Genomic DNA, 16,571 nt, shown 5'->3' on the forward strand with positions numbered 1-16,571 from the left:
ATCTCGAGCGAGGCAATCGTGGTGTGGTGTGGTGGTGGTGATGACGCTATGGGTTCGGCTGATGAGCGATGGTCGATTGCTTCCTTTTGGCTTGATTTTCATTTACCATTTTGTTCTTTGGTTTTCAGTTCCTTTGCTACCGTGCAAAGTGCTCTATCTTTTCACAATTCCTCCATGTGCGGTGTATTATTCAATCCGCAAAGTTCATTACAAATACCAACAATCATTACATTTTTTATAGCAGCAAGCATGATAATTTGATGAATAACTTAAATGTTGGTTAAATTGTTTTAGATTATGAAAATGGATCGCACGAAATAATGATGAACAAAAATCAAGTATTTCAGTTATTGACTCAACGAACGAAGAATTGTTTAATGCTGTGTTTTCTTTCGTTCACCTTTTACTGACTATTCCTGTTTTTGTTTTTGATAATATTCTTTGATGCATCTTATTCTTACTTGTTTAGAACTTATGTTATTCAACTATTTAATTTCATTTGTTCTTCCTTTTTATTTAATTCTTTGTGATCTTGTTTGTACTTTTTTTTTCTTTTTCTTGTACTTTTTATAGGATTCGGAATATAATTGTCCTCAGCGTCAATTTGTAATGATTGCGATGTCGAGGATCTACATTTAACAAATAACTAATGAACAATGACATTCCTAGAAATGTTTTACAATTGTATTTGTAAAACGATCCTTTTATAAAACCAGCCCATATCTAGAATCAACATCCAGCTTATGCTCCATTACACGTGACATTACACCGATACCATACACAAGCAAACAATCACTTGGCCACCGCTTTTGCAACACACAGTGTGTGTGTGTTTTTTGGCCAACAAACAGCTGCGCCAAGCTGCATAATGGGTTAATTTGGCACGCCCTGTTCTCCTACGAGTACGCTGCTGAACTTGAACTTGAATTTGGCGACCATTTTTTCCTTCCACCTCTCCCGCCTCTCCCACCCAATCTATGCGCTCCAGTGCACTCCGCCACTTATGCCACTTCCCTTGATCTTGATTCGCCCCTTCCCCTTTGCTGTCCCTTTTCCTTCGCCACGTGTAATTTGCTTTGCTGTCTGCGCTTGTATTTCGCGGCGAAAGGGGTTGTCCGTGTTCGGTCTTTACTTTACTTTTACTTGCAACACACGCCTGATGCCGGCGCGTTTTCTCGTTCCTTCCACTCCCGGAGGTTGTGTCGTGCCATCGTTTTTACTGTTTTCGCGATGTTACGCTTTTTCGCGGTTTCGCTCCATTTCACCAACGCCGCTGTGTCGTGGAGCGCAATTTTCACTTTTTCCTTTCGTTTTTTTTCTCCCTATTGGGTTTGACTTGCAACACGAAGGAGGAGGATGAGGATGAGGAGAAAGAGAGGAAAATGCTTGCACGAAAAACTTATCTCACAAATGAAAACACATCACCACGGGGAATGGAAGATTGCAGGAGCGGGGGGACGGGAAACATTGCCAAAACTCGGCTCGGCTCTGCTCTACAGATTCACACAACGATGAAATGATGGTTTGGATGGGCATGTCGAGTGTTGCTGAAACGATTTCTCTCATAAGATAGCGCGAGGAGGAGGTGCATGGGCTAAGGCTAAGTAGTAGTAGTAGTAGTACCTCAAAACCTTCCCCTTTTCTTTTTTCGTCGAAAAACAGCTGTACATTTTTCAGCAAAGCAAAAACCCCCGAAAAAAAAAAACATGCCACAAACAAGCATAATAAATGCGAATAGCATGAAGACGGAGCGCGCAGTGGTGAACGATGTGCGGCATTGTGGCGACGTACAAACAACCATTTTTTAATGAAGCACCATGCACCACGACGGCAAGGAACGTGTCAAATAAGCTTCAAATGACGACACGGTATCATGCAACATAACATTGGGCGGAAGGGGTAGGGCTGCATCTGCCTCTCGTCACAGCCAGCGACGCATGCAACGCTCGATCGAGAAAAGAGAGCTAACTAACTAACTGACTGACCGACCGACCGACCGACAGAGTTCTTATCGCCAACTCAACGCGCGCACCCTATACTTATGATGTTTCATGCTTGCCTTCCGACATCATTTGTCGCCAATTGCGCGGTGGTGCCCTCCCATGGTCGCCCTCTTGTGGTCCTCCCGGAACTTCCGGATGTAATTTTTCACCAAACAATTAGTTGCTTTTGTTTTTTTTCATGCTGCGCACCACTGGCCAGCATGCCGAACACACACACACATAAACCCGAAAAATTCGCGTGCCAAGCGGCAATTGCCTGTTCAGACTCTCGGGGAATTGACTTTCGATCGATGTTAACCGCATGTAAGCCGCACGCTGGCGCGCACTGTATGCTACCAGGGCCCGTTGTTCCGATTCTTTGAGAACAAGCAAACAGACACAAGTTATGCGATGATACACGCACGCGACAGAGAGAGAAAGAGAGAGAGAGAGAGAGAGAGAGAGAGAGAGAGAGAGCAGTGCACACGATGAAAAAACATTTTTCTTATCAATCGACAATCGTTGATTTGTCGGCTTCCGTTTTGTTTGCTCAACTAATTATGTTGCTTCTCGTGGCCGTTTTCCGTTTTCCTGTTGCTCTTTATGCTGACTTATTGAAGGCCAAGGCTTCTCGACCTGCAGCAAAGGGCGAGCACTGCAACATTGTATGCCCGGTGCAACCACGAGTAACGCCAACATAGAAACCATCAAGGGAAAAATAGAGCCACCGCAAACGAGAAAACTTAATCAATGCCACGAGCCACAGGTCCTGTGTCCTAATGGTCCTGGCCACAGAACACACACACACCCTAGCGCCCACGATGCTTCTCGTTCTCATTTGCATCCTTCCTTGGAGTGCACCGTCTGTTCGTGCCTTTGGGCCACGGCTTTGGAGCCACGGAGACCCGGCGGCTTCTCCGTCAGCAAAAGGGGATTTGGCACGTAACGGAAACGAGGTTATCAGCCTGGCTGGCCAACCGACCGGTCGGAATGACATTGAAAAGTACATCGACAGCATCGACTGCTACGCGAGAACCGTTTGTAGCTGGAGAGCTGGTGGCCACGTCACGACGCCTCGTGACGCTTATCAGTCTCACCATTCAGTGCGCTCCAATATGATGAGAAGTAGTGGGTTGACAGCTTGGTGGTGGTCAGGACATTTCCGTTCCTTAAATTATGGTTCTATACTTCCGCAACGGCGACTCACACGTCACGTGTCAACAGCTGCTCCGGGATTACCGACACCACCCCCTGCTGTTGGGGTGGTCAGATTGCAATGATTGGATCATCAAGATGGTCATTATCACTGCGAGTATCTGGGGCCTCGCATTTCACTCGCCAATGGTCAACGCTTAATCTATCTTTACAATCGAATGCGACTCTTATCAGCCAAAGAGAGAGATGATGGTAACAAAAAATGGTAGTGGCCTCATTTGAAGCACCAGGCACCCCCTCCCTGATGTTCACGAAAGGATTTCATTTACTCTGATCGACGACCAGCGTTTGTTTCGATTCTGTGATTGCCCTTTTGTGCGCCCTCCGCCCATCCTGTTTGTGATGTTGCTAATCCGCCAGCATCAAGATTGCGTTTGCTGATGCAGGTTGTTGATGATGATCATGATACTGATGGCAAGATATAGCGTGGTCAATTCATTGCAGCGTTCACGGTTACGTGGTAGTCCGATTCGGAAAGGTTGATATTGCATCAAAGACACTCATTTTCATTCAAAATGATGACTCGCGCACTTAAGCAGTGAGTGTGTGAGAGAATACTAAGTTGTTTGTTCGCAATTCTAACCGTTATACGATATTGCCTCTCGATACACGGTGCACTTCCGTTCGGTTTACGAGTCAGGAAGAAGGAAGTGTTCGAAACCGATAGCACATCCTCCCGCCGAGTGCTAATCGATCGGTGCTTATTGGTGGACAGTTCGTAGTGCGCTTCTTCAGTAGCCTGTGAAACCTTCGAGATATGAATGCAATGCAATAAACGGTTAATCTGCACCGAGCACCTTGTACGGCGGTTTATGGCTTATCGTGTGGCCGTTCCACCGAGCGCCATGTTTGTCGCACAACACACACACTCAAGCCGCGAGCCCCTTCACAAGTGGTGGGTAAGTGTTTACTGTTGCTACCGATCGCTGCTGGTTCGATAGTTTGTAACTTTCAGAAGCACATTCGAATCGAAAATCATTAACTTTGAGTCAAGCGGTTGATTACATATTGGTTACATCGGCTCTTGGACTCTCAAGCACTCGAAACTATCCAGTTACGGTTGGTACAATATATGTGCACGGTCTGCCCTTGACTTCAATTAATTGTGAAGGGCACACCGAGGGCCAGCAGTGGCCTACGCTTATGTTTCGTTTCTCCATCGCGCGCTCGCGCACAGACACGCACAGCATCTGTCACATCGCATAGAGGGCAGTCGTGTGCGAAACAGAAAATTGCTCCGCATTCTACTCGCACTGACAGACTGGCAGACAGACTGTATTGTGGCCGAGAAACAGGAACCGGCCCGGATAGGGCCGGGTTCTCGGTCATTTCAAGTCGGCTGCGCCTGCCACGTCCAAAGATTTATCTCGCATCCGATCGCATCTCGGTTGTTGCTGCGGTCGTTCGCCGCGTACTTAATTACTCCCAGTGTATTACGTTTTCTTAATCGTTTCTTTCTGTTTCTCGCTCTCTCTCTCTCTCTTTGTAGGTAAGTCACGATGACGTTCCGGAGGTTTCGGTGACCACAATACCACAAAAGGAATAGAGGATGGACAGATCAGATGCGTCTCATTTTGCGATCAGGCGAGGCTGTATCGCGCTCGATTGTATCGCGAACGCCTAGCAAATCAGCTCAGGAATTATGTGAGACCGAAACGATGTCATAAATCAGCGATCAGCAGAGGCGCAGAGGCTTAGGCGATTGATTTCTATTCGATCGGGATCTAGTTCCCGATCGGGGATTTTACATTTTGATTGCCATAGATACACCTTCCGCCTGCTGCTATCGACCGAGCCTAGCCTAAACTCATCTCTCTGGAATCTAGCACCTTTTATAGCATTTTATAGAGGCAGCTAGGTGCTATAATTCAAGTTCGCGTGGTTTGCCGAGGAAAACCCTGGAATCCCTGTCTCAAGGTTTCAAGGATGCTACAGAGTGCTACAAGATCCTGCTGCCTGCAAAAAAAACCCCCGTCGTAACCGTGCGCCAATTATGGCGGGGACGGTGTGCGAAAAGACGATCGTCACAATTAATTGGCGACGCTCGAAGCTAGTACATCCACCCGGCTCGCAGTTTGTGCAGGCGCGCAAACACTCACACAACGGCTGTAATCGTGACGATACAATAACTCTCGGCGATGATCGAAATCTCATCTCAGCCTTGATCGTGGTGTGGTGATCATCAAGAGGAGATGATCGGCCAATCTAGGAAGCTAGTGAGACGAGAGCAAGCCGTCGGCGTCAACGTCGTGACCGTTGTTGCCAGCTCACCTTGACAGGCTTGAACAAGCGCCGGAGCTATCGGATGTCGCGAAGAGAAGATCCGGAGCGAATGATGCGGCAACTCTGAACTCCGGTGAACTGTCAGTCCCCGATACCTTACCGCACACCAACAAATACACAGAGCACACGCACTGATACACACACCTGGCAGGCAAGCTCTGGTGGTAGGGGCCACTGTCCTATGAGTCACTACTGAGGCTTGCGCACTCGCAGACACACGGTCGTATCGATCCAATTTTGTGCGATTGGCTGACGTGGCCGCCCAGAGCGGCGGCTTTCTTGTGAAGCACACGCCTGCTTGAAATCCTGCGCGCAATGGCATCAATGAGCACTATGATTAATTTGTAAATCGTGATTGCGATCGATCGTGGTGTGGTATGAGCGGCTCTCTCGTTACGGCATGTATGATGTGTTTAGCGAAGCAATTTTTATGGCTTTTCTTGGGACGATTCCGAAGCTGACAGTTAGACAAACAGCAAACCTCGACGTAGAGGGTGGAACGAGAGAGAGAGACCGTTGAGTGGTAGAACGATGACGGCTCTGTTTGCATTTACTCATCGGTAGCGCAGTAGAATCAGGACGGAATGAGTGTACCGCCAGTGACACGATCGTTCTAGTTGAACGTCTTTGAACGCGTTCTGTACCGCGGTCTATCTTTTCGTTTAAAATCTATAGATAGTATAGTTAGGCTGTAGTACATTCAAAGAACACTACTTAAAACAACTCAATACCAGATGAAAAAGCATGATCCCGCAGCAAATGAGAACCATCCCCTTGTTGGTTTGAAGTGAAAGTGCTAGTAGTAACCCCGGCTGGCGCATTCAGACATAAACAATCATCCGGACGGCATCCATCGCGACACACCCAGACTAAACAATACCGATCGTGATCGTGCCACACAGACTGGCACCGGTCTTGCCCGTTGGCTAAAAATGGTATCGCGCCGCATAGTTTCGCTTTCGCATTCGCCATAAACCGGACGACCACGTCGCCCCAGGACCACCAGACCATCCCATCCCCTTCTTGTTGCTCTCTCCGTGCCGAACGATTGAACGTTTACCGTGCGTATGAATAGCCACAGGCGAACCGACAATGTTCCGTTCCGAGTTGTCAATCCCTCTGAGTCCCTCTCGATCTCTTATTAAGGTCGACGAGTTTGCGGTGAGTCGGTTTTTGTTTCCTTTTTTTTTAAATCCCTCAACCGACTGACTGACTGACTGACCCATCCGAAAGGGAATGGTTTGCGCAACCTCGACTGCGAAGGCAGCGAAATGATTCTGCGGTTTCGTGCTCCCGTGCGCTGCTACAAAACCGCTCAACAATCAGCATCAGGAGGAGGGCACCCTTTAGCCAGCAACGATGTGGTCAACCTCTCGGTGCGAACCTGGTGCAGACCTTCTGACATTTCGAGAGAGGGGAAGGAAGCTTTTGTGACCCACTGGCGACGATGATGATTGGAAACATTGTCATTTCACTGTCTGCGAACAGGAAAGAAGGAGGAGGGGAAGGGGCTTTTATGCGCAGAAGGACTCGTTTATCACTCAATCAACAGTGCAACTCATCGATCTGCAAACTCTGTGATGTGCAGCGGAATGACGCGTTCGAGGACTGTATTGTTATGTCTCCGCCCACAAACAGAAGAGAAAAAGGATTTTTCATCTCGAATTCGCTTTTGACAGCCGACGAAGTGCGGGGGAAGAGGACTAGAACGCAGGGGCGGTGATTTGCAACCTTTTTCGCTACCGAAGTGCGTGCTGCGCCGGTGAAGGTAAAGATGCTGCTGCTGCTGCTGCTGCCAAAGTAGGTTACCATGGTTATGTGCCGTTGCTGAGGAGATGCCGGCCATCATTTCTTATTCCAATCGTTGCTATGCACGCACAACTACATCATCATCGTCGTCGTCGTCGTCGTCGTCATCCTACTCAGGAGGAGGGAAGATCGTAGGCTTACGATTACTTATGGCTTACTGCACGCGACCCCCTCACTGCCTGCCTAACACATTCCTCCTTACACGGTCATCGGCGTTGTGCATGTCACAAGGTTATGACTGCATTTTCGGTTGGGTCCGGGAGGCCTATATGCGTTCATTCGTTTGTTAAAAATGCTTTCAGCATTCCATAAATCCTCCTCCCCGCATGCGATCGACTAATGGTTTAGTGTGTCGCAAAGGAGACACCACACACGCGGACACACGGTTTGCGATTGTGCGATGCCGGTGCAATAAAATATTCAAGGAAGCACCCACCTACGGTGCACGTTCCTGGTGATAGCTGCTGGCGCCACATGCATGCATGTGCGCACGAAAGAAAAAAAACAAAAATACGCCGAAAATATCATCCACATGGCCTGTCACTGCGCAGCTATACCACAAGGTACCATCGCATATCGTGCGTACCTCATCAGTATCCAGCTCTCAGCTCACCTGCAACGGCTAGTAGTGTCCATGCGAAGAGTCTCGGTGAGAAAAGCGAACATAAAGAATCATTCGTGGATTCATCATCCACTTCCACGCAGCCAAACGAACCACCAAATGCGAGACCTCGATCAGTGATTCGTGAACTTGTAGAGAAAAAAAACGCTGCTGCTGCTGACAAACTCACCACGATCGCCGCCGTGTTCCGCCGCCGTCGTTTTCGGTTCCGGCGAAGGCAAACCAATTCGGTGAAGGTTGACGAACGCGTTCGCAAAACATCATCATGCCGGGCAGGTTTTGATTGGCTTCGTGCTGTTTTTTTCTCTTTCTTCTTTTTTAGTAGTTTTTGGAGCGAATTCGACTCCCAACCGGTGGTGGGCCCCTACTGCTGCTGCTACTGCTGCTGCGGCCACCGCGGTGTTTCCACTGAAGCATGCGTGCATTCGTTGGCTGTTGTGTGTGCGTGTGCGTGGTGGCTCCACCGGTGACGCGACCCTGGCCCAATTAAGCTAGGCGACCACCGCCAGCGCAAACGACCGAACGCCGGCCGTGGTTGCGTGGTTCGCATTGACAGTGGGTGGTGGCAGACTGGTATACTGCCGAGACCCCGAGCCAGTAGTCAGTCAGAGCCTCGTCAAATACCTGAGTTTGAATGGCTTCCGAGCACCGACGACTTGCTCGTGGATAAGAATGCATTTGCATTTCGATGAGGGCACCGTGTGGCTGTGGCTTATCTGTGGTTCCGAAAACAAATGGGCGCTACTGCTGCTGCTGCTGCTACGACGCCATGTGGTGCTCGCTTGAATTCACCTCGCTCCGTTGGCATTAGTCCGATGAATGTTTTGTGATGGAATCGTAAACCAACTAACCGGCAACTAACGATTCTCCCTTCCCTAAGTATGTATTTATGCAAATGAATGGTATTTCGGTTATTAGAGGCTCATACAAATGATGAGTTCGCTGACAGGACACTGTCTTCGCTCACCTGAGACCAATCGCAACGACGACGACGACGACTGCGAGGCGAGTTATGACTTCCGATTGGGTATAATGCCCCCCCTTTTTGTCGAATTAATTTTGCAACCAAAAATCTGGTCGAAACAAATCTATCACCAGCTAAATCGACCGAAGCGACAGCGCGTGGTTTCGCACGACCACCGCGATCACCACGATCACCACGGTAGTTGATTCGCACATTCTTTGCTCATTATTATTTCCTTCTCGTTTCGCGTGCCTCACGTCGCGCGTTGCGATCTTTTTCTGTGTTGCTGTTTGTGCGTTCTTCTGTTTCTTCAGGGGGATGGGGGTCCCAAAATACGATGCATAATGTTAACCGGTCGTTGAATTCGCCGCCTTTCTCGCCGCCCAGTAGCTGTAGCACACACTAAACTGGATCGTAATGGTGATCGTTCTGGCCTCTGGCCGGCCAATGCGCCGGATCGATCTGGGCCACAGTGCGAATGAACGTTCCAATCCGATCACCGACCGACCATAGCGCGTATCTCGGCTTGTGGTTTTGCTGGTTTTAGATCTCGCGGTGGCGCGCGCGTAGTAGAGTAGCACCCCGGAGACCGGTGACTGGGTGACCTTTACCAGCATAAGCGACAGCGCGCTCACGCGTGCTACGAGCACTCACATTATGCTCTCCTCTACCGATTGGGATGGTGACAGTGGCGAACGAAGCTGTGCCTGAGCTCGTGGCAAACATTTGCCAAACGAAACTAGATTCCTCGCCAGAGAGACAGAGAGAGAAAGGGAGGGCAAAAATAGCACCCCGATCGAGAGGAGGTGATCGAGAAACCAACCAACCAACCAAACCACGCACCATTCTTTCGTCGAGGTTCGTTGCCTTTGGCCGCGATAAGTCTTTCGCTCTGCTCCGTCACCGGGGTGACCTTGGCTTGATTCGCTCACGGTGCCACTGCCGCGGCCGCCACGGATGAAGGAAGTCGACGAAAAGAGAGAGAAAGACGGCGACGGCGACGACGAATTCGTACGCGAGTAACCGAAATGGGGGGACTAAGGCTTCGGTTTCTTCGCCATTTTCGCGGTGGGAGCGCATAATTTAAATCTTCGATAATCATCATCGTGGTGGAGCTCCAGCTCCGGAGACGCAGCAGCAGCAGCACGCACGCACGGTGGTGGTGGTGGTGGCCGCACCATATGGTCCGAAATGTTGGTTCCTCTCCTTAGCCTAGGCGATAGATTCGTCGCTGCTGCCTCTATTCACCGGTGGGGCGCACGATCTTCCGCGTGTGTTTTTTTGTTTCTTTGCCGGATTCTATGCCGGATCGCAAGAGGATGAGTTTGCTATTTCAAGTGCGGCCATCGGCAACGACAACCACGACGACGACGGTTGAAGACGAAGGAGGTAACGTTTGTGGTGCGTTGATTGCCACGTTTTTGGACGCGCGCGTGTAATGAGTCGTGGTGAGGTCGAGCTCAGCTAGAGGAGTGCGAATCGCAGAAAGGAACGACGGAAGAGGATTGCAATCTGCGATGGGCCAAGCGGGCGCTCTACAGCTCTCTATGGTGTGCTCTTCTAGTGCTGTTCGGGAGGATGGATGACTGTCATAAATTTTTATGCCATCCACGGCAGTCGATGGCGCTTAACGTGAGAGAGGGAAAGCACCGCGCATGGGGAACTATAGTTGGTTGGTTCAAGCTCTCAATTTCCTAGCTTTTCGCTTCTTAGGTGTAGAACCCCCCGAACAACCTGCCTAGGTTGGCTTGGTGGTGGTCAGCGAGTCAGAACAATCAGAAGTAAAATTGGAAATAAAATCGAATCCCCCCCAATGCCCCGATCCTAACGAAGAGGGGCAGAAGCAGCACCACTGGACTCACGTCGGGGAAGTCGGCGTACCTCCCCGCACCCTCTCCCCCTAGGGGTAGTGCGCACTGTGTGGGCAATAAATATATCTCCAACCGTTTGACTAATTGGTCGAATTGGTTTTTGGGAGGAATAAATCAGAGCTCTCGCGAGCGCGCTTGGTCCGGTTTTTTTTTTTGTTGTTTTCGGAAGGTTCCGGTGATTGATTCGGTTCGCAGTTCGCAGATCTTGGAACCGTGGAGTCGGCACAGCCAGAACAGAATCGCCTTGAATTGGACCTTGGATTTGAATAATTCTGCCCAAGGGGCACCAAAATCGGAATTGTTTCTTTTATGTTTTTTTGGATTTTTTTTTTTAATGATCAATAGAAGACGACGATGGCCATTCGATAGATTCTCGAGGATCATTTTGCTGTGAGCCAAAATGATGTCATATTATGATGTGGCGAGATCAAGTGACGCGTCGCATCTCTTCTCAAGCGAGTGTCATTAACCCTACGTGTTTCGATGCTGAATTCAGAGCTTCTTGGGCTTCTTGGGCCCTTGAGAAGACTTTCTAGACTTCCCGGGGAATCCGAGTTCCGGAGAAAAGGGCGTACGCAAGGAGGGAATCGATTGTCAAACGGTGAAAGGACTTCCGTTCTCATTTCTTTCATCGCAGAGAGAAACGGTCGAGCGAAATTTGGTTCGGTTTTGACGGTCAACATAAGAACCACATTCATCCCCGGTTAATGGTGTTGTGCTGTTTTGGGGTTGGCGTTTATTTTATTGCAGCATGGGACTCGAGGCACCACAACTTGTAGAAGTGCTTGACATAATTTCATTCATGTTCTAGTGGCGCTTTCTTCGGAAAGGGGCATTCAGGGGATGATGAATTGTGTTCTGGGACGTTCTCTGAACCCGGTCGGTCTTCTCTGGCACGCCTTTCACGACAGAGAATACACACAATAGACTGCGCTTTTGAGGTGGAGGCCAGAAACCCAAGGGGATGGCCGGAAGGTTATAGAAGGGTTCGCTTGTCCTGCCAAAAGGGAAAGTTTTCATCCCCTCTTTTCATTCCTTTTTCTCCAGTGCAGTCCCTTGCTCTTCTCTTGAGTTTAAGTTTGTTGAGAATGTTTTAGAAGCGAAGATTAACATAATTTTTAATCTTAAAAATAACCCCTAATGAGAACCACATTGCGACAACAAACATCAAGATCTAGAGAAGGGGTAAATGAATATAAATTCAGTTAAAAAACGCACTCGAAAAACCCTCTGCTGGAACCTGGATATCGACATGCAAGAACCCACCGAGAATGACATCATAATTGGGGTTCGTGTAAAAGGAATTAAGTCAGATTTTCGGATCGGTTTGCGTGTGTGTGTGTGTGTGGTCGTCCCGTGCCGAAACAAAGTATTGGCAGTGTCGGAAATGGTACCGTTTGTCGGCATTCTGTCGGCAAAAACAAACCCCATAGACCCGATCTCCATAAAAACCAATCAACCATCATCATCATCATCATCACGGTGATCGTGCCATAGGCTTCCGCCCACTTCCGCGATGCTCGAGATCGCGTTTTGCGCGGACTTTTTGTTCCTTTTTTTTTCCGCTTTCGCAGTTTTTTGTGCAGAGATCAGTCACTTGCCGTGGCTGACACACTGTATTGGATGTTGCTGCGGTTCTGAGTTAGAAACAGTAACAGTAAAACCTCCAACGCACCACTTGACTCGGAACTGTAGCCGTGCTGCACGACCAAAGCAAGCGAGAGTAACGAGCGACACTGCGAGGACACCTCAACCCGATCAATCAACCGAGTTTACCTTTTCCGTTTACCCGGTTTACGAGAATCTGTGCCTCTAACGAGCCACGATGCGGAGATTATTAATGAACACAAGTACATTTTTCGATGTTCTTAAGGCAAGGATAAAACTTCAAAATGCTTTTAACAGTCTCATTGGCATGTTTTTTTTTTCTTCTCTTCTGTCTGTCTGGGACCGGGTAATGAAGTAGGTCAGCAGCAATTGTATTCCCCGCAAACGAAGGTGTGTTATCGTTCGTTATAACACTCTCAGGGCGGAACACATAACGGGACAGCGCTTTGCGCTGGCATGACGAAGCGATCACCTACAGCCTTACCTTCTTCTCCGCAATTGAAGTCACCATTCCCCGGGGGGTCGAATATGTTAATTCAAGTGATGGCACGAGATCATCACCCCTTTGCAAGTCATGTGCGTCCAGAAGCGTCGCGTGGAAACTGCACCAAACCCGGGGCAATGCAACGCCATTCTGATCGATCTGTCGATTGGCATTGGCATTGGCACCGCGCTGTTAATTAGTGAAGATGTGGCGTGCAGCGAGCTTCTGCGTTTGTTCCCCAAACCCCCGGGGAAGATGACATTGCCGTGACCATCACGAAAACCAATCGACGCAAAAGGTAATTGGGTTTCGCTTAACTAGCTCACGTTCCGTTGCTGGACACTCCAACTTCAAGTGTCAGTGTGCCGGCGGTGGTCTAGACGGACGCAGCCATCTCGGTGTGTGAAGCAGCCAATTTGTAAGGGCAATTACAAGGCGCGCCATTGCGTGCAATGGGGTCCCACTGGTTAGGTTTGCCGGTCGCCAGCAGCAGCGTCAAAGTGCAAGTTGCAGATGACACGCAAACGAAGGCGAGTGTTTCCGGAGTGTTTATCGCATAAGACGATGCTAATGCAACTGATGATCTCTCTTACGTCCTAAAACTAAGAAAGGGAGGAAGTAAGAAAGAGTGCCTTTCAGTTATAATTGGTAATATCGGTTTTTACTTTCCGCAAACTATGGTCTCTAAACGGGCGATCTTCAAGTCAGTCTTCGGGGACAAAATGCCGAATTAAACACCCGCTAAATTCCTTCCGTTCGCTCGCTCGCAATTCGTCGTCATCCCAAGGGTTCCCGCCGATTGGTTTATTTTTATCAATTTTCCTAACCCAAAACGAACAAACGAATCAAAGGCCCTCGGGACAGTACGCGCGCGCGTGTGTGTGACACCAATGCCTGCAATTTCCTTCTTTAACAAGCCAGCCAGCTTTTGGCGAGAACCACGGCGCGCGACGTATTTAGGCGCAGGAATTTCGCTAAATTTACTCCGTTCCCTTATTCTTTCCACAGAGGAAGCGCAAAGGCCCTTCACAACCCAACGAATGGTAGAAAACCATCGAGTTGTAAATAGAAATCGAACAGCGATCGACGGGTAGCAACGGGAACGACTCCTGTACTTGGTCTAATTCCTTGGTTTAATTTTCCCTTTCCCCCGTTTGGGGTTTTGGGGTGTTCAGAGCTGTGTTGAAAGAGGGGCACCACCACATCATGGGGCATTCGTTTCATTAGTCCCTCTTCCCTCTTCTTTACTCATTGCGATCTGTTGGCCTATCCTTTTCCCCCTGGGCTTCTGGGAGTCGCGATCGAGGTCTATTTTTAGGCAGCGAGCACTCTTCTCCCCGCGAGCTCGAGATGCGCCTCCGGATTGCGTGCGCCGCCGCCGCCATCGCGCGGCGTATCGAGGAGTCGTCTTAAGCGATCATCGCAACAGCCGCCCCAATGGAAGGCGCGAAAAGTGAAAAATGTGTGTATCTAACTGAGGAAGAGGAAAAGGCGAAAGAGAAGTTGGATCTTGCTCTGTCACGACCAAGAATCGACCGACAGCCGGCCGGGCCCGTGGCTGGTTTGGGGTTTGTGGCCGCCGTGTTCAAGAAATTGACGAAAACTTCTTTCGATCGCTGCATTCGATCTGCCTCGACCGATCGAACGGAGAAGGGAGATGGATGGATGGAGGACGCAAGGAGCCACTCAGGTGGCCCCAGAGCGTACAGGTAATTGGTTCCGTGGAAAAGGGAAGAGGAAAGAGGGCAGAGTGTGTTCCGCCGCCAACAAGTGCGCTTCCTGCAGCAACAGCAGCAGCAGCCGTCGTCGTCGTCGACGTCGAGCACCATCAGTTGGCCAACGTAGAACGGAGAAGGAGCCCCACCGGCCATTTTCCGTCTAATTCCGATTTCCGATCTTCTCTCGCCACACTGCGGCGCACCATCTTCCTCTCTCTCGCTATGTCCGTCGTTCGCAATACTGTGGCCTCTGCCGCTGACCGTGGAGTGCCTTTTCCAATTCGTCAAATTGTAGTCTTCCGCACAAATTGTCTCCTCTTCTTTGGCGAGTTTTTCGCTCCTTTTTCGCGCGTCCCCCCAAAAAGCTGCCGGCCTTTTGGTTTGGAGTCTTGGTTGGCCACAGTGCACACGCATACGAACGCGTACGTACTCCAGCGCAGCAGTAGTGTGTACGGGCAGCTTCTACGTTTTTGTGTTTTCCTTGCAAACGACCGCAACGGAGCAAACCAAGAAACCAAGTTTGCGTTTCCCGGGCGACCAGCACCAGCAGCGCAAGCACGTTCGCTTTCAGCCTGACAGAGACGACAGGGATCCGGAACGGGAAGCCTGCTGCCTGCTGCTGCTGCTCAGGAAGGCCCTGCAGCTTGCCAATGGTCGAGGGAATGTGTAATTGGTCCCCTCGTGGCGTTCTTGGTCTCTTCTTCGCAAGCAGCAGTCACTCATCAGTCAGATTGCGGATTGGTGCGTCGTTTCGACCAGCGGCGGTCAACATGATCGGCGCGAATCGATCAGCGAAACACTTGTGGACATCGCATGTTCGATCTCTGCTAAACTTTGGCCCCCGTCTGGCCGGTTGAAAGCAACAGCAGCAGCAACCAGAAATTACACTCTCCTCCGATGTTGCTGTAGGACAAGGCTCTGTCATGTTGTGGCAGCAATGCAATGGCCAAGGCGCAAGGATTGCAGGCCGGACGTTAGGCGGGCGATAATGGGGCTTTGGTTTTTCGGCGCTCGAGCGGTGGGATTTCAGACAGAGGGGGGATGGAACCTTTTGTTGGCTGTTTGTTGGAAATGCAAATCATCAGCAGCGTTCGGCGCACCGGACCCGGATTGGCATCATCTGCTGAGGGGCTTGCATCCATCCATTAACGATGTGCCTGCAGTGCGTTGAGATTAATCTTAATGGAAGGATTTCGACAAACAGCCTCCTGAGTCGTGAACGGAAAAGAAATGTTTTCATCCTTGTGGATTTAAGGAGCCCACTCGTTGACATTGATATTATCTGAGTGTTGTTTGCTCTATATAGGGTGCCTTTTTTTGCCGGATTTGTGTTAGTTTTATTCTATTCTTGACTGAAATGTATATTTTTATCTTTTCACTTTTGGTTTCGATTCGTTAAAAGTGTCTAAACATTATGGATTTTCATTTACTCCCAACATTATTGATTTTCTTAACATAATGATTATCTTGTTTCCTTGGTTCTTTTATTTGTCTTTATTTGCATTATCTGAAACAAACATTATTTCTGATTTCTTTTTATATGCACGTGTAAAACTTGTTATTCTTATGAATAAACAAACTTGTTGGCAAGTTTATCTGGTTTTTTAAAGTTTGTTTTACTTTCCACTTCATCTTTTCAAGTTCTTATGTCAATCCTAACTCATTTAGCTTTGCACTGTTTTATTTAATAACTATTTGCCTTTTCTATTGGTATGTGTTACACGATTGGTATGAATGTGTTGTTTGATTTCCCTTATCTTTCTCTTTCTTAAAACCATATTTAATTATTTACTACACAACACATTAACGAGACAACTTTGGAGGATATCCTTAGCAAATTAAAATAATAAAGACATATCCAAGTTTCTACAGTTCGCGCAGCTTTATTCTGGACACACCAGCGCCGTCGTCACCCCTTTTCCGTCACCGCTACGATGTCCAAGTCAAGTTCTGCATGTAATTCCTTATCATCCGCTATTTATTTCCACCACGCTAGCCACTTCTAGCACCCTATT

The 16,571-nt window shown here is 48.9% G+C and overlaps 3 protein-coding genes across 6 annotated transcripts in view; 2 read left to right on the forward strand and 1 right to left on the reverse strand.

Moving 5' to 3' along the window:
* The window catches only part of LOC125953426 (testin), a 266,491-nt gene that overhangs the window by 184,956 nt on the left and 64,964 nt on the right, over positions 1-16,571 (forward strand). The window contains exon 4 of one of the 2 annotated variants that reach the window (XR_007468960.1): positions 6,983-6,992. The exons of the other annotated variant lie outside the window; for it this stretch is intronic. The gene's annotated coding sequence lies outside the window, so the exon portion shown is untranslated. Of the gene's footprint in view, positions 1-6,982; positions 6,993-16,571 lie in introns of those variants that run through there. 2 annotated transcript variants of the gene reach the window in all.
* Positions 1-16,571, reverse strand: part of LOC125953378 (unconventional myosin-XVIIIa) — a 284,199-nt gene that overhangs the window by 180,585 nt on the left and 87,043 nt on the right. The window lies entirely within an intron of this gene.
* Positions 1-16,571, forward strand: part of LOC125953410 (ecdysone receptor) — a 218,702-nt gene that overhangs the window by 116,011 nt on the left and 86,120 nt on the right. The window lies entirely within an intron of this gene.

Source organism: Anopheles darlingi, chromosome 3 (assembly GCF_943734745.1).
Source record: "Anopheles darlingi chromosome 3, idAnoDarlMG_H_01, whole genome shotgun sequence".
Lineage (NCBI taxonomy): Eukaryota > Metazoa > Arthropoda > Insecta > Diptera > Culicidae > Anopheles > Anopheles darlingi.